The 16254-nt window shown below is 37.0% G+C and overlaps 1 protein-coding gene across 2 annotated transcripts in view; it reads right to left on the reverse strand.

Annotated features, from left to right (window-relative positions):
- Positions 1-16254, reverse strand: part of LHFPL1 (LHFPL tetraspan subfamily member 1) — a 50875-nt gene that overhangs the window by 13597 nt on the left and 21024 nt on the right. The gene's annotated exons all lie outside the window — the stretch shown is intronic.

Here is a 16254-nt window from a genome sequence, read left to right on the forward strand (position 1 = left end):
AGTGTTACCCCAATAAACTTAATAAAAAATTAATTTAATTTAATTTAAAAAACAAAATGTAAAAAAAAGAAAATAAAATAAAGAACGCAGTACTTCGAGACTGAGGAGTGGAGAGATTAAGCTTTTCAACAGACCTTTTCGTAATGAGGGTGTCATTATTTTCCAAAGCAGACCCAGCTAAGGAAAACCAGTTGTTTCTTCCATTATTATGACACCACCTAAGCTTGCGAAACCAGAGATGCAACTCACCTCCCAAGCTGCGGTTTGGTGTGCATGGTTGAGGGGAGGGAAAAGGTGGGTTGTTATTTGCTTACTCAACATATTTTTACCTCAGGGATCTGAATTTTGTGTTAAATAGGCAACAGGGGTTTGGAAGAAGCTGGTGGCCCCATCTATTCAGATAGATACTGCTGACTTTAGGGTCTCCATAGGTAGCAGCATATAAAGATTTTCAATATAGCCAAGCTAAATAAGCACAGAATTTTCTCTGTTAGGTTCTGCACAGGTGAATACTTGTCAAAGGTAAAGCAAAGCAACTAATTCAAGAATAATTGCCAAATGCCCTACCCCTCATACCCCACCACAGTCTCCAGTAAAAATAAAATTGCCAAACCCATGAGAACAGCAATCTTCTCACTCTCCAGACTGGGCATGAGTGTCAACAGGAGCCCAAATTGGAGACCCAGAACCTACTGAAGATTCCAGGAGCCTGTGAGGCTGCTTTGCCAGAGAAGGAAAAAAGAATCCTTTGAAAACGTCAGTAGTTCAAGTAAACATGTTATTGCTATTAGTCATAATTTGGCTCAGTCAAGGATGCTAGGAAGGTAAAGTATTCTGTTTCCAACTCCATCTTGATCCAACCCAATGTTCTGAGGGGTAAGAGCAGACCAGAGTACTTACTAGAAAACTGGGGTAGCATTCAGTAAAGTGTTAGATCCTCATGGTAGAGACACCCTGATTTAGCTGTTTTTCTCCTTTACACACACTTCTGCTAAACAAATTGAGTCTTTCTATTCAAATCTTCCTCACCACTATTGAGCATTTGCTTCCGACCTATCCTCATACTTTGTCAACCAGTCTTTCTTTTTAATATCATCTCTAACATCGCTAGCCAGAATTTTAACTACTCTGTTCATCTTCTTCTTCATTGGGGGACAGGGGGATTTAAACCGTGCTTCTGGGTTTTTCCCAAAATTGACAGGCCAATTTAAACTGTGCTTCTGGGTTTTTCCCCAAATTGACGCCCATCTCCCCCTGAAAAAACCTCTATGTCACTCTGTGTTGCCCTTTGTACAGCTCTTTATCTACACTTGGGGCAGCTTTCTAGAAGAGCTTTGGGAACTGCTCTAGACTGAATGTCTGTGTATCCCCGAGTTCTTAAGTTAAATCCCAATCCACAATGTGTTGGCATTTGGAAGCAGGGCTTTTGGAAGGTGATTATATTATGAGACTCCATAAATGGGATTAGTGCTCTTGTAAAAGAGACCCCAGAAAGTGCCATTGCGCCCTTCTGCCATGTGAGGACACAGAGAGAAGATGGCCATCTATGAATCAGAAAGCAGTTTCTCACCAGACACTGATTCTGCTGGCACCATGACCTTGGACATCCCAGCCTACAGATTTGTGAGAAAAACATTTCTGTTGTTTATAAACCACCTAGTCTTTGGTATTTCTCATAGCAGTCCAAATGGATTAAGACAAGCAGTCTCTCCAAAAAGATAGGTCAAAACCCAGCTAAACAAGTATTGGAACTCTGACTCCACATGAGCTCTCTAGGACACTTGGTCTCTAAGAAACTGGCCCCTCTCTTCTTAACATCTGCTTAATAGAATACTGCTCACATCCATTTGAAATTTCTTAGCTAATTAAATATAGAACTGAAATAGTAATAATGAATATTTTTCAAATGCATCCATGTGCCAAGCACTGTGGTAAAGTCCTTAGACATGTTCTCATATAGGTAAGATCAACAAACCAGATCAATTAAAGGGACTCGGTGACAGAAGTGGAACAAGTAAAAACAGTGTGACAAGTGCTATGACATAGAGTGATACAAGGATACAGATGAGGGGCATCAAATCCAGTTTAAAGGAGGCAGGGAGTTTTCAAGGAAAAGCAGAAAGTTAATTAGGTGAGGAAGTGAAGAAGAGTATTACTAATAAAGGGAAGAACACATGCAAGGTTGCAAAGATTTGAAGGAACGTGGTATTTTCAGGGTGGCTAGGCAAGAGAAGCAGCTTAAGTGGTGAAGGAAGTGATAGCTAGAATCCATATAGGCCATGCTAAGGAGTCCAAACTTTATCCTGAAGGCAATGGGGAATCATTGCTAAAGAATAGGAATGGCATCAGATTCATTTTTTGAAATATCACTTTGAACACAGAACGATAGTCAGTCAAGGGAGTGGTATGCAATACCTTTGGGAATAGGGAGAGAATCAGGGGCTATTTTCCGTAAACCAGATGAAAATGGATACTAAAGAAAAGAAGGTAGATTCATTCTAGAGTTCTCATTCTGTGCCTTAGCTAGCAGTATTTATTTGTTCTAATTATTGGCATCATTAGAGTTTAGGATTGACATTATTATGGTAGTATTTGTTAGATGTGTGTGTGTGTGTGTGTGTGTGTGTGTGTGTGTGTGTGTGTGTGTGTACACACACACATATAGACAATGTCTCCTCAAACTAGAAGCTCCTTGAAGACTATATTCTTGGATTATTTGAATTATGTACAGTGCCTCATTCAGTATCTTGTATACAATAGGTGTCCAGGACATGCTTATTGAATGACTATTATCTGCTGCTTTTGACACAATTTTTAAATACTTATGAATGCATGAAGGCCAAACCTGGCAAGCAGAGACCTACTTCAGGACTCAGGAACGAGTACACCCTCATTCCAGCAATTGACTTAGCCCTATACCAGCAACACCAACTTTGAGCAACAGCTCTTTCCATCCATGCTTCATCAGCCAACAGATATAGACCACAGAGACTTTCCTGGGGCCCAAGTTCCCTGAGTAATAACCAATGCCACGAATAATGACACCTAATATGTGTATAGTGCTTTTTAATTTACAAGAAACTTTCACCATCCATTATCTCATTTAATTCTTTATCATTTGTTTTAGTCATTCATCAAGTCCCAGATACAGGCAGGAATATTGTTATAGACAAAGCAGTCAAGCAGCCAGATGAAGTTTTTGACCCACTTAGAAGGTAGAGACTGGGCTAGGCCTATGTGTGCTCAGGAAGTCATGTGGTGAAGGGAAAAGAGCCTAGGATGAGGGTTACGGGGAACTGTATTTAAAACCATGCCTTGTCATTTACAAACCGAAACTCTGGGCAAGTCACTTAACTTTTCTAAGTTTCAGCTTCCCCATGGGTAAAATGGAAGTGACACCACCTACCTCACAGAGCAGCTGTGAAGGTCAAATGAGATGACATATATAAAGCACTTAGCACAGCACCAAGAATGATCAATATTTCTTTGGCTCCTTTTGCTCTCAGCTAAACGTCTTTTAACTAGTCCACTAATTCCCAAAAATGTCTGGAGAGAGCTTTAAAATACAGATTTTTGGCCTTGCTCCAGATCTGTGAAATTATTATCTCTGAGTAGAGAGCCCAGATAATTTTGATGCACAGTTCACTGGGGAATCACATGAACCAGCATATATTCTTAGCTTAAACTGGTCTAGCTTTTAGATGAAAAGTGTAAGGGGATCACTATTTATTGAGAACCTACATTTGGTTAAGAGCAATGCTAAGAGCTTTACTGGAAAGATGTATTTGTATGCAATTTCTCCCAATTCACCTGGGTGGCACTTGGCGAAGATGGTTTAAAAAGTTATATGACAGAGTACACAGATGTATATTTTCACCCCTGTAAGTCTAACTTTGCCAGAGAACTGCTTCTAGGATGTACAGGAGTTGTTCTTGGTTTTCCTTTTGGTTCCTGCTCTTGAAACCCATTTTATTTTATTAAAAAACCTTTTGGTTCAGTCTAACCTATAATAATAACCACAATAATAGCTGTTATTCTTAACATTTACTGAGTGCAGCAGGCCCTGTATTAAATGTTTTAGGTTTCTTGTTTAATTTAATCCTCATGAAAGCCCTGTGAAATGGATGCTACAGTATTAACACCCCCATTTAAAAAACATGATGTCTATTTTAAAACAAAAGCTTAGGATACAGTATCATTCCAAAGTAGATAGGGCAAGACAAACGCTCACCAAAGGTGAAGGGGACAAAGAAAGCTGATGCTGAGGTGTATAGAAGGAAATAGAGTGAAGGAAACAAAAACAAGGAAATTAAGCGTGAATCACATTCTTTGATCTGAGGACCAGAGGCGGGATTGAGAAAGCAGCATAGAACAGAATGAATACTCCTAACTTTACTGCCATCTTGTGGTGGCCTGATGTATATACAGACAACTGGTTCTCAATTCTGCATTCATTGTTTCAGTCAGTGAGCTTTCTAGACCTTCTGCAAGGCACTGAGTAGGGAAATAAGGCCACATAAAGCAGAGGACCTGCCTTTGAGACATTTTTAGAGCCTTGTCTCCCTCAGAAGTCACAAGCTAGAAGTCACTTTAGGGAAAAACTACTGTAGGGGTAAGTGGACTATTTCAGGAAAGGCAGAAATATTTATAAGCCCATATATTTTTGTATTCAAAATAAAAAATAACTTAGCATCCTATGGATGTATAGAGTTTCATTATTTTAAGTTCTTCACTATTTTTAATATAAGATGTTCAATGAGAAAACTGGCACTCAATTTTAGGCAATAAAATAATAGGGAGGAAAATACAGCAGTTTATCTGCTTTCTTAATTTTTTATCCCTTACGCACATAGGGCATTGTTTTTGTAAAGCGCATTTATGTGTGCTTTGTCATTTCATGGCCAAAACAAACCCTGAAGATAGATAAAATCATCCTCACTTTAGTCATGGGGAAATAGGCTTAATGAATTGAAATCTATATGTGGAATCAAAAAAAAAGCCAAAGTCATAAAAAAATAGAGAGCAAAAGGGTGATTACAAGGGGCTTGTGGGACTTGGGGAAGGGCAGATGTTATTAAATGGTACAAACTTGCAGTGAGTAGTAAATAAGCCTTAAAGATCTAAAGCACTGTATAGTGGGTATAGACAACAATATTGTACTACAGTCATCAAACTTGTGAAGAGACTAGAACTTAATTATTCCAACCACTAAAAAAAAAATGATTATGTAATGTGATAGATGTGCTAACTATCACTACAATGGCAATCATATTACATATATAAATGTATCAAATTAACACATTGTACACCTCAAATTTATATAATGCTATATGTCAAATATATATTTGATTCTTTTTTAAAATTTTATTATTAGTTTCAAGTATATGTACATTGGTTAGACATTTATATAGTTTATAAAACGATTCTTCTAATTGACCTTTCTCTCTTCTGGCTCTCCACCTTGCCATTACATTAATGTTAATTGTATTCTCTATGCCATGATCCCCATTCCCTTGACCATCTATCAACTACTAATTTGTACTTCTTTAACCTTTCACAAACAAAAGGACTTGGCTATGGTCACACAATAAGATGGCAACAGAGAGCACCAAAGAGTGCCAAGCACCAGAGATATGCAGTTGAATTAAGTTGCTCCCTGACCCACAGATTCCATTCTGCCTTCTCTAGCTTAGCCCAACTTCTCCTCTGGAGGAAGACTCCTCCCCGTGTGGGCTAGGAGGGTAACTGAAAAACCTTAAGCAGCAGTTGAGCCACAAGTTTTCTAGAAAGACTGGCTGCCCAGGGTATTCTAGTTTATGATGCTTAATGAATGAGTTACTTTTGGTAATCCCTTTGGCAGATTCCTACCCCTCATCCCCATGAGTGAGTGATATTAAAAGGCTCCTTTCCTCTAGGAGGGCTGCCTTAAATAGACTGGTTTATTTTTTTCAATATTCTTCTGGTACATGCTAGACTGAACAAATAGAAAAATATAAAATTAGATCAAAGTCCACACCCTAAATGTAGGCAGGTCACAACAGGGAGCTAGGTAGGTACCTGGGATCCATGGTTGCTCATCAGTCTCTTTCAATAAAATCTATATAAAAACAGGGAAACCAAAGCTCAGAGTGGAAAAGTAATATGCTCAAGCAAGCTTAGAGAAATTAAAACCCAGCTGTCCTTATACCCAAGCCAGGGCTATTTCCAACACACTCTGCTGCCCCTCTGTGGACATGGGAACATGTTGAGCTGCCTCATTGTGTTCTGGTGAGCACAAGAAAACAGACTGTCCATAATGAAGGAAACTAACAGAGAGGAAGGTAACAGGAAATGCCTGGAAACTGAACCCACAACGGACAAACCCAGAGTTGCCGTAAAAGGCTTCGAACTGGCAAGAATGAGGAAATGATGGGAGAGCAAAAGAAATTAACCTCTGAGAGAGGAAACACAGAGAGCACACAAAAGGGCTGTGGGTAGCTTCTTCCACAGGCCTTTATCAAGTTCAGTGGGTCCTCCTTCCCAGTAGCCAAGCCTGAGGCATCCTGGGCTGACTACCTACTAACAGCAAGTTACATATAGTGCAGCCTATTGTGCCAAATGCTTTGTATGTGTGTATTACTTAATCTTTTCAATAACCTTATGGAGAAATATATTTTTATCAATCCCAATTAACGAAGACACAGAGGGGTTAAATAGTTGTGTGCCTGGAGCACACAACTAGTAAGTGGCAGGGTTCAAATTTGAAACTAGGTTTTTCTATCATTAACTTGTGTTTTCATCCATCGTGCCATATAGTAGGTCCTTGCTGTAATAGGTTTTTTTTTTTTTCCTGAAAACTACTGAGAACATTTTCATTTCAACAACTGGTATCGGTTATAATGATGATGATAGTACCAGACAGCTACTATTGACTGGTTACTAGGTGTTTTGCATATGTGATCTCATTTAACGCTCACAACAGCTGGGGTAGCAGTAAGCTCTCAAATGTCCAAGGTCACAGAACCAAGGATAAAGTTATGCTAAAGCTCACTCTTATCACTGGTCAATCCTTCAATGGGTTCTTCTCTGGCTCCCACTGTTCTTGATGCCAATTAGAGACTTGGTAAAGAACTAGGAGGAGGAGTTAAATATATCAATTTAGTGTTAGATTGAGAAGGATTCATTTGTGTGAGATCAAGTCCATGAAATTTTCATTTGATGGCTAGATTCCAATTAACAACCATAGAAACACCTTTTTTCAGCTTAAATCTTTCATTTACTTAATAAAATTAAAGTATGAGAAAGTATGCACTTGACAGAGCTATTGCTGGTAGGCTTTGTCTAACTTTTCCCATCTTACTGAATGGTTGATTCACTCAACAAACAAATATTGGATAGCCACTGAGCAGCGTCTGCCCTGTGTGAGAGGAAGCTAGTCACAATCCCTTAGTTTGGGGCCTTGAAAAATTCACCTTCCTTGAAACTGGCCCACCTTCTTAAACCATATACAAGAATAAACTCAAAATGAATTAAAGATTTAAACGTAAGACTCCAAACCATAAAACTTCTGGAAGAAAACATAAGCAGTAAACTCTTTCATATTGCTATTAGTAACTTCTTTTGTGATATATCTTCTCGGGCAAGGGAAACAAAAGAGAAATTAAACAAATTTGACTACATCAAACTAAAAAGTTTTTGCACAGCAAAAGAAACCATCATCAACAAAAAAAGAACAACCTACGGAAGCGGAGAAGATATTTGCTTATAATACATCTGATAAGAGGTTAATATCTAAAATTTATAAAGAACTCATACAAGTCAACAACAACAACAAAAACAATACAATTAAAAAATGGGCAGAACACCTGAACATATATTTCTCTAAAGAGGAAGGCCAATAGACATATGAAAAGATGCTCAAGATCACTAATAATCAGAGAGATATAAATTAAAACCACAATGAGATATCATCTCACACCTGTCAGAACAGCTATCATCAATAAATCTAAAAAGACAATAAGTGTTGGTGAGGATATGGAGAAAAAGAAACCCTTGTACACTGTTAATGAGATTGCAAATTCATACAGCTACTGTGGAAAACAGGAGGTTCCTCAAAAAATTAAAAATGGATCTACCTTGTGACCCAGCAATTGCACTTCGGGGTATTTATCCAATGAAAACCAAAACAATAATTCGTAAAGATCTATGCATCCCTATGCTCATGGCAGCGCTATTCACAATAGCCAAGAAGCAACTTAAATTCCCATCAACAGACGATTGCATAAAGAAATTATGGTATATATATTATATATGTGTGTGTGTGTGTGTGTGTGTGTGTGTGTGTGTGTGTATACACATACACATACTGAGAAATATGAAGGACAATCTGATATGGCTAGAGGGGTGGGGGATTAGGGGCTGGGAGAAAGGAGTGAAGGTTTAAGGAAGTACAAATTAGTAGTTAATAGATGGTCACTGGGATGGGGAGCACGGCAGAGGGAATGCAGTTAGCATTAATGTAATGGCTAGGTGTAGAGCCAAAGGAGAGAAAGAGCAGTCAGGGGGATCATTTTATAAACTATATAAATATCTAACCAATGTACTGTATACTTAAAACTAATAATAAAATTAAATAAGTACTACTAGTAATATAATTAATTAAAAAATATGCTAAGTAAAAGAGGCCAAACACAAAAGTCACATATTATATGATTTCATTTATATGAAAAGTTCAGAATAAGCAAATCTATATTGACCATGGTTGCCAGGAGCTGGGCACAGGGTAAATGGAGAGTAACTTCTAATTGGTAAAGGGTTTATTTTGGGAGTTATGAAAATATTCTGGAATTGAATAGTGGCAATGATTACACAAACTTGTGAATATACTAAAAACCACTAATTATATACTTTAAAGGGGAAAATTTTATAGTATGTGCATTATATATTTAAAAAGGTATTTTTTAAAGTAAAATTACAGGTCTAACAACCAAGTATGAGAAATATGCTAAATCTTCAGCTTTCTCTATCTCAACTAGCAGGATCAGTAGCTTGCTTCCCTTTTCTCTGCACTTGACACATCTCTATAGCCCTTCCCTCATGTTGTGTTTGTACAGTGAACAACTCCTTTCTCCAAAAATAGGTCAGGTGAGACTAAAAAAAAAAAAAGCAGTCTGAGGCAACGGTGAAAAAGAGAAGTAATGGAGCACAAGCTGTAGGTAATGGGTGGCTTCATTGTTCCAAAATCTCTCCTACAATTGAGAATACTCAAAGAACCTAGATATTTCCCTTTTCACTCTCTTCTATCATTGTAGGTTAGAAAAATATTTTGAAGTGTTTCAATTATAAGTCTAATCTGTTCACAATTCACAATAGTGAACTTAAGCCATTCTAGAGTTGGCAATCATATAAGAGTCAAGAATTACTTCTAGGTCCTTCGGAAACATAGCAGAGTGAGAGAAGTCCTCAAATCTCTCCCCTTGAAACAACAATAAGCTGAACATTTAAAACTCAACAAAAAACACCCAGACTATGCACCAGCACATCTGAGCATGGGATCTGTGCATAAGAGCTACAACAGGTCAGAACCCTGGGTGTCAGGCGGTGGACTTGGAGAAATAAAGAAGCTGCCTCTCACAGCCGCCAGAGATCCTTGCAGCAGGAGGGAGAGGGGTGAAAGTGCAGCAACTTCCCTTATTAGCCTGTGTGGAAGTGTCAGGACTTTTCTACGCAGCCTGCAGCAGGGCTCGGTCATCAGGCAGAAAGCAGAGAAGAGGGATGGGACAGCAGAGAAACAATAGTTGATTTTTACTGGTCCCAGTTGAAAAACTGAGGCTGAGCCACAGCCCCCAAACTCTAACCCAGAGGGTCCCTCCTCCCATACCCTCTGAGACCTAACACTGCGGAGACGCAGGGGAATCTGAGCAAATGCTACCGAAACTGTTGCTAACACTGACAGGGACTGAAACTGAGAGTAGCAAGTGTGATTAAATATCTACAAGAAAATAAAAAAGACATTTAGCCTTTATGTAAACCAAGGATCCAAGAGGCTTAGACGCCACCTACTGGAAACCAAAAGAAAAGTGCCTTCTCTGCAGCTGGCTAAAGAGAGACCTTTATACAATAAATATACTTTCTGTAAAAACAACAGAATACACTTCCATTAATGACCGGGTGGAGAAAAAGTCCATTAAACACCATGAATAACCAAGGTGACAAGGCATCTTAGAAAGAAAGAGAAAAATCTCCAGAAAATAAGCTTATAGACAGAAATATGCGACTTAAATGACAGAATTCAAATTGATACTTCTGAAAAAACTCAATGAGATCCAAAACAACTCAAATCAACAATTTCAGAAATTGAAAAAAAAAAAAAACTAGATGAGCAGAGCAAGGAGATTGAAACACTTAAAAGGAACCAAATCGAACTTCTGGAGATGAAGAAGGCACTGCAAGAGAAGAAAAATAAAATAGCAAGCTTGAGAAATAGAGTCAACCAAATGGAGGAAAGGATCAGTGATGTTGAAGACAGAAATCTAGAAATAAATCAGAAAGATAAAGAGAGAAACTGAAAAATGAAAAATAATGAAAGAGAAATACAAGAACTACCTGATACCATCAGCAGAGAAAACATAAGAATAATGAGCATTACCGAAGGTGAGGAAAAGGAGCAGGCACTAGAAAGCATTTTCAGATAAATAGTGGATGAAAATTTCCCAAATCTAACGAATGAGCTGGAGCTAGGAATACAAGTAGTCAACAGAACTTCCAATTATCTCAACCCCAAAAGGCATACACCAAGATACACTGTATTAAAGTTATCAAAAATCGACTACAAAGATAGAATTCTCAGGGCAGCTGGGAAAAGAAGATGGTAAATTATAAAATAAAACCCCTTGGATTATCATCGGACTTCTCAGCACAAATCTTACAAGCCAGAAAGGAATGGATTCAAATATTTAAACTATTAAGTGAAAGGAACTACCAGCCTAGAATAATGTATTCGGCTAAGCTCTCCTTTAGATATGAAAGAAAAATTAAGACTTTTCCAGACATACAAAAATTCTACTACAGGGCCTGCACTATAGGAAATACTGAAAGGTGTCAGCTCATCTAAAACAAAATAACAAAACAACAACAACAAAAAATACATAATTAAGAGTAAAGTGACTATCAGGAAAGTAGAAGCAGAGGAGTGTGAGCATTATTAAGAACAGGGCGTTATAAGCTTAAATAATAAGAGAATGGCTATAGCAAGAGAGTAATGAACGTTCAGCATACATAGGGACAAACTGAGATAATAATGACTGAAAAGGGGTGGATTCAAAGATCCAAATTCACAAAGGGGAAAGGAGATAAGGCACATGCAGAAGAAAATGGACGACTATATGTGTGTGTGTGTGTGTGTGTGTGTGTGTGTGTGTATACGTATATATATATAGTCGTATATATATAGTCGTATATATATACATGTATACACACACACACACACACACACACACACATATATATATATATAACTATCCTTTACATATTTCCATATTCATAATGGTAACCACACAACAAAGATTCAGACCTGAAGTATATAACATAAAACAAGAAGAACCAGAGAGAAAATCCACAAAAGCAAATGAAAATAAAGAAAATAGAAACATAAGGACAAGGAAGCAATGGAAACACCAAGCTACAAGAAATCAAAAGATAAAATGGCTATGAAAAGACCTCATATTTTAATAACCACCCTAAATATAAATGGACTGAACTCACCAATAAAAAGTCACAGAGTTGCAGAATGGATCAAAAAACCAAAACCCAAACATACGCTGCCTCCAGGAGACACATCTCAGCTGCAAAGACAAATATAGACTGAAAGTGAAAGGGTAGAAAATGATATTTCAAGCAAATGGCATTCTGAGAAAACAGGGAGTAGCGGTACTAATATTGGATGAATTAGACTTCAAAAAAAAAAAAGGTAGAGAAAGACACTGAAGGACATAGCATAATAATAAAGGGAATCTTGCACCAAGAAGACGTAACACTTTTTAATATCTATGCTCCCAATCAGGGAGCCCTGAAATATATAAAGCAATTACTAACAGAATGAAACGGAGAAACAGACCAAAACACTATCATAGTGTGGACCTAAATACCCCACTGTCGGATATAGACAGATCATCTAAACAGAAAATCAATAAGGAAATAACATCCTTAAATGACACATTAGACCAACCTGATATAATTGACATTTACAGAGTCTTCCATCCCAAAACAGCTGCTTATACATTCTTCTCTAGTGCACATGGAACATTCTCAAGAATTGACCACATACTGGGGCACAGAGATAGCCTCAACAAATATAAGAGGGTTGAAATCATACCAATCATATTCTCTGATCATAATGCTTTGAAACAAGAGATCAACTGCAGAAAGAAATCAGGAAGAACCACAAATACATGGAGATTAAATAACATGCTACTGAAGAATAACTGGGTCAGGAAAGAAATAAAAAGAGAAATCAAGACATACATAGAAATGAATGACAATTATAATAATACAAGGTATCAAAACTTGTGGGACATGGCAAAAGTGGTAAAAAGAGGAAAGTTCATATCATTACAGGCCTATCTCCAAAAACAAGAATGAGCCCAAATAAACAACCTATTGCTTCATCTTAAAAAACTAGAAAAGAAAGAACAAATGAGGCCTAAAGTTAGCAAAAAAAAAAAAAGAAAGAAATCATCAAAATTAGAGCAGAAATAAATGAAATTGAAAACAAAAAAATAGAAAACATAAATACAAAAAGAAGGTAGTTCTTTGAGAAGATTAATAAAATTGACAAACCCCTGGCTAGACTAACTAAAGAAAAAAGAGAAAGGATACAAACAAACAAAATCAGGGATGAAAGAGGAAAATTATGACTGACACCGCAGAAATACAAAAGATCATGCAAGAATACTATGAAAAAGTATATAATAAAAAATGTAATAATCTAGAAGAAATGGACCAGTGCATAGAAAAATACAATCCTCCTGGACTGAATCAAGAAGATCTGGAAAATCTAAATAGACTAATCAGCATTATGGAAATTGAAACAATCATCAAAACCCACCAAAAAGTAAAAGTCCAGGACCAGATGGCTTCACCAGTGAATTCTATCAAATATTAAAAGCATATTTATTCCCTATTCTCCTCAAAATTTTCCAAAAATTCAAAGAAGAGGTCATACTTCCCAACTCATTTTATGAGGCCAATATCACCCTGATACGAAAACCTAGTAAAGATTACACAAAAAAAGAAAACTACAGACTGACATCTCTCATGAACACAGATGCAAAAATTCTAAAGAAAATACTAGCTAACCAAATATAGCAACATATAAAAAAGATTATACACCACTATCAAGTGGGCTTCATCTTAGGGGCACAAGGATGATTGAACAAATGAAAATTGATTCATATGATACATCGCTTAAACAAATTAAAAAATAAGAATCATATGATTATATCAATAGATGCAGAAAAAGCCTTTGACAAGATACAGCATCCATTTATGATCAAAACACTTAACAAAATTGGTATAGAACATAATAAAGGCCATCTATGACAAACCCTCAGCCAACATTATATTTAATGGTGAAATACTAAAAATCTTCCCTCTAAGATCAGGAACAAGGCAAGGCTGTTCATTATCGCCATTGATATTCAATATAACATTGGAGGTCCTAGCAAGTGCAATCAGACAAGAGAAAGATATAAAAGGCAACCAAATAGGAAAGGAAGAAGTCAAATTGTCACTATTTGTGGATGATATGATTCTCTATATAGAAAATCCTAAAGACTCCACCAGAACACTACTAGAAACAATTAGCAAATACAATACAGTCTCTGGATACAAAAATCAACATTCAAAAATCCATAGCGTTCCTATAGTCTGATAATGAAGCATCGGAATAAAAAAGTAGAAAAAAGTAATTCCTTTCGCAATTGCAACATAAAGAATAAAATACCTAGGAATAAATATAATGAAACATGTGAAGGATCTATATAATGAAAACCACACGACTCTATTAAAAGAAATGGAAGAAGATACAAAGAAATGGAAAGATATTCCGTGTTCTTGGATTCGAAGAACTAATATAGTTAAAATGACCATATTACCTAAAGCATTATACAGATTTAATGCAATTATCATCAAAATCCCATCAGCATTTTTTAAAGAAACAGAACAAAAAAAACATCAGATTTGTATAAAAGCATAAAAGATCCAAATTGCCAAAGCCATCCTGATAAAAAAGAATGAGGCTGGAGGCATCACTCTGCCCAACTTCAAATTATATTACAAAGCGACAGTAATCAATTGGGCATGATATTAGCAGCAAAACAGACACACGGACCAGTGGAACAGAATTGAGCGTCCAGAAGTAAACCCATATTTATATGGGCAAATAATTTATGACAAAAAAGCCAGAGACATAGAGTGGAGAAAGGAAAACCTCTTCAATAAATGGTGCTGGGAAAATTGGAAGGTCACCTGCAAAAGAATGAAACTAAACTTTTGTCTATCACCACACACCAATATTAACTCAAAATGGATTAAGAACCTGAATATGAGACCAGAATCAATAAAATGCATAGAAGAAAACATAGGAACTAAACCCAAAGCCCTTGGACTTAAAGAGGATTTTATGAATTTGACCTCAAAGGCAAGAGAAGTAAAAGCTAAAATAAATAAGTGGGACTACATCAAACTAAAAAGCTTCTGCTCAGTTATAGATATTGTCAACAAGGTAAGGAGACAACCATTCAAATGGGAAAATATATTTGCGTGCAATGCCTCCAATAAGAGTCTAATATCCAAAATATACAAAGAACTCATATGACTCAATAACAACAAACAAAAATTCCAATCAAAAAATGGGCAGAGGACCTGAACAGATACTTCTCCATAGAGGACATACAAATGGCCAACAAATATATGAAAAGATGCTCAACATCACTAGCTATTAAGAAAATGCAAATCAAAACCACAATGTGATACCATCTCACACCTGTTAGAATAGCTATAATCAACAGTACAAGTAATAACAAATGTTGGAGAAGATGCAGAGAAAAAGGAACCTTCATACACTGCAGGTAGGACTGCAAATTGGTACAGCCACTATGGAAAACAATATGGACGTTCCTCAAAAATGTAAGAATTGATCTACCATATCATCTAGCAATCCCTCTACTAGCAATCCCCCCAAAGACTTGAAAGCCCATGTTAGAAAAGATATTTGCACACCGAAGTTCATAGCAGCACTATTCACAGAGGCCAGGACATGGGAGCAACCGAAGTGTCCTACAATAGATGATTGGCTAAAGAAGCTGTGGTACATATATACAATGGAATATTACTCAGCCATAAGAAGAGGTGAAATTCTGCCATTTGTGACAACATGGATGGACCTCAAGATAATCATGCTAAGCAAAATAAGCCAAAGTTGAAAATTACATGATATCACTTAATGTGGGATAGAAACCTAAAAACAACAAATGAACAGGACAAACGGAGACTCAGGGACATGATAATGGACTAGTGGTTACCAGAGGGTTGGGGGTGGGGTTGTAGGGAAAAGGTAGACGGATTCAAAGGGGTCAAATATAGAGGGGTCGGGTGAGGGTGAAGTGGGTAAAGGGGATCAAATATATGTTAGCTTAAGGAAACTGCACTCTGGGTGCTAATATAGAATATATAGATATCAAATTATAATGTACACCTGAAAATTATATAATTATATTAACAAATGTTACCCCAATAAGCTTAAAGAAAAAGAATTTCTTCTGTCACATCATCTAATATTTAACAGCTTTTGCCTTTAACATGCCAGTAACAATTCCCAATATATAACCTAGCTTCCTAATATTTGATGTAAACCCAATTACCTCTTGTTATATCTGCAGTGGAATATGAGAAGAGATACTATTGATTTATATTTGGATATCTCTCTAGAAGGAAATACTAATGGGAATCAGGATTTATTCAGAGGATGACAGATCATCGGTCCCCAAGCATTTGAAATTCATCTGTAGCTAGGGTTGTCCCAAACTGGTCACAGGACTCTGGGTCAAAGTGCATAAAGGGTGTGGAGAGACATAGTCAAATAAGTGGAATTTATGTCCACAACTTATGAATTAGCAAGGCCAGTTGAATCTGGTCAAGCCACCGCTTCTCACAAGCTAACATAATGAGAGAGATTCAGGTAAGCACCTCTAGCAAGCAGAGGCCCATCCAAGAGGT

The sequence above is a fragment of the Pteropus vampyrus genome, unplaced genomic scaffold, assembly GCF_000151845.1.
Source record: "Pteropus vampyrus isolate Shadow unplaced genomic scaffold, Pvam_2.0 Scaffold244, whole genome shotgun sequence".
NCBI lineage: Eukaryota > Metazoa > Chordata > Mammalia > Chiroptera > Pteropodidae > Pteropus > Pteropus vampyrus.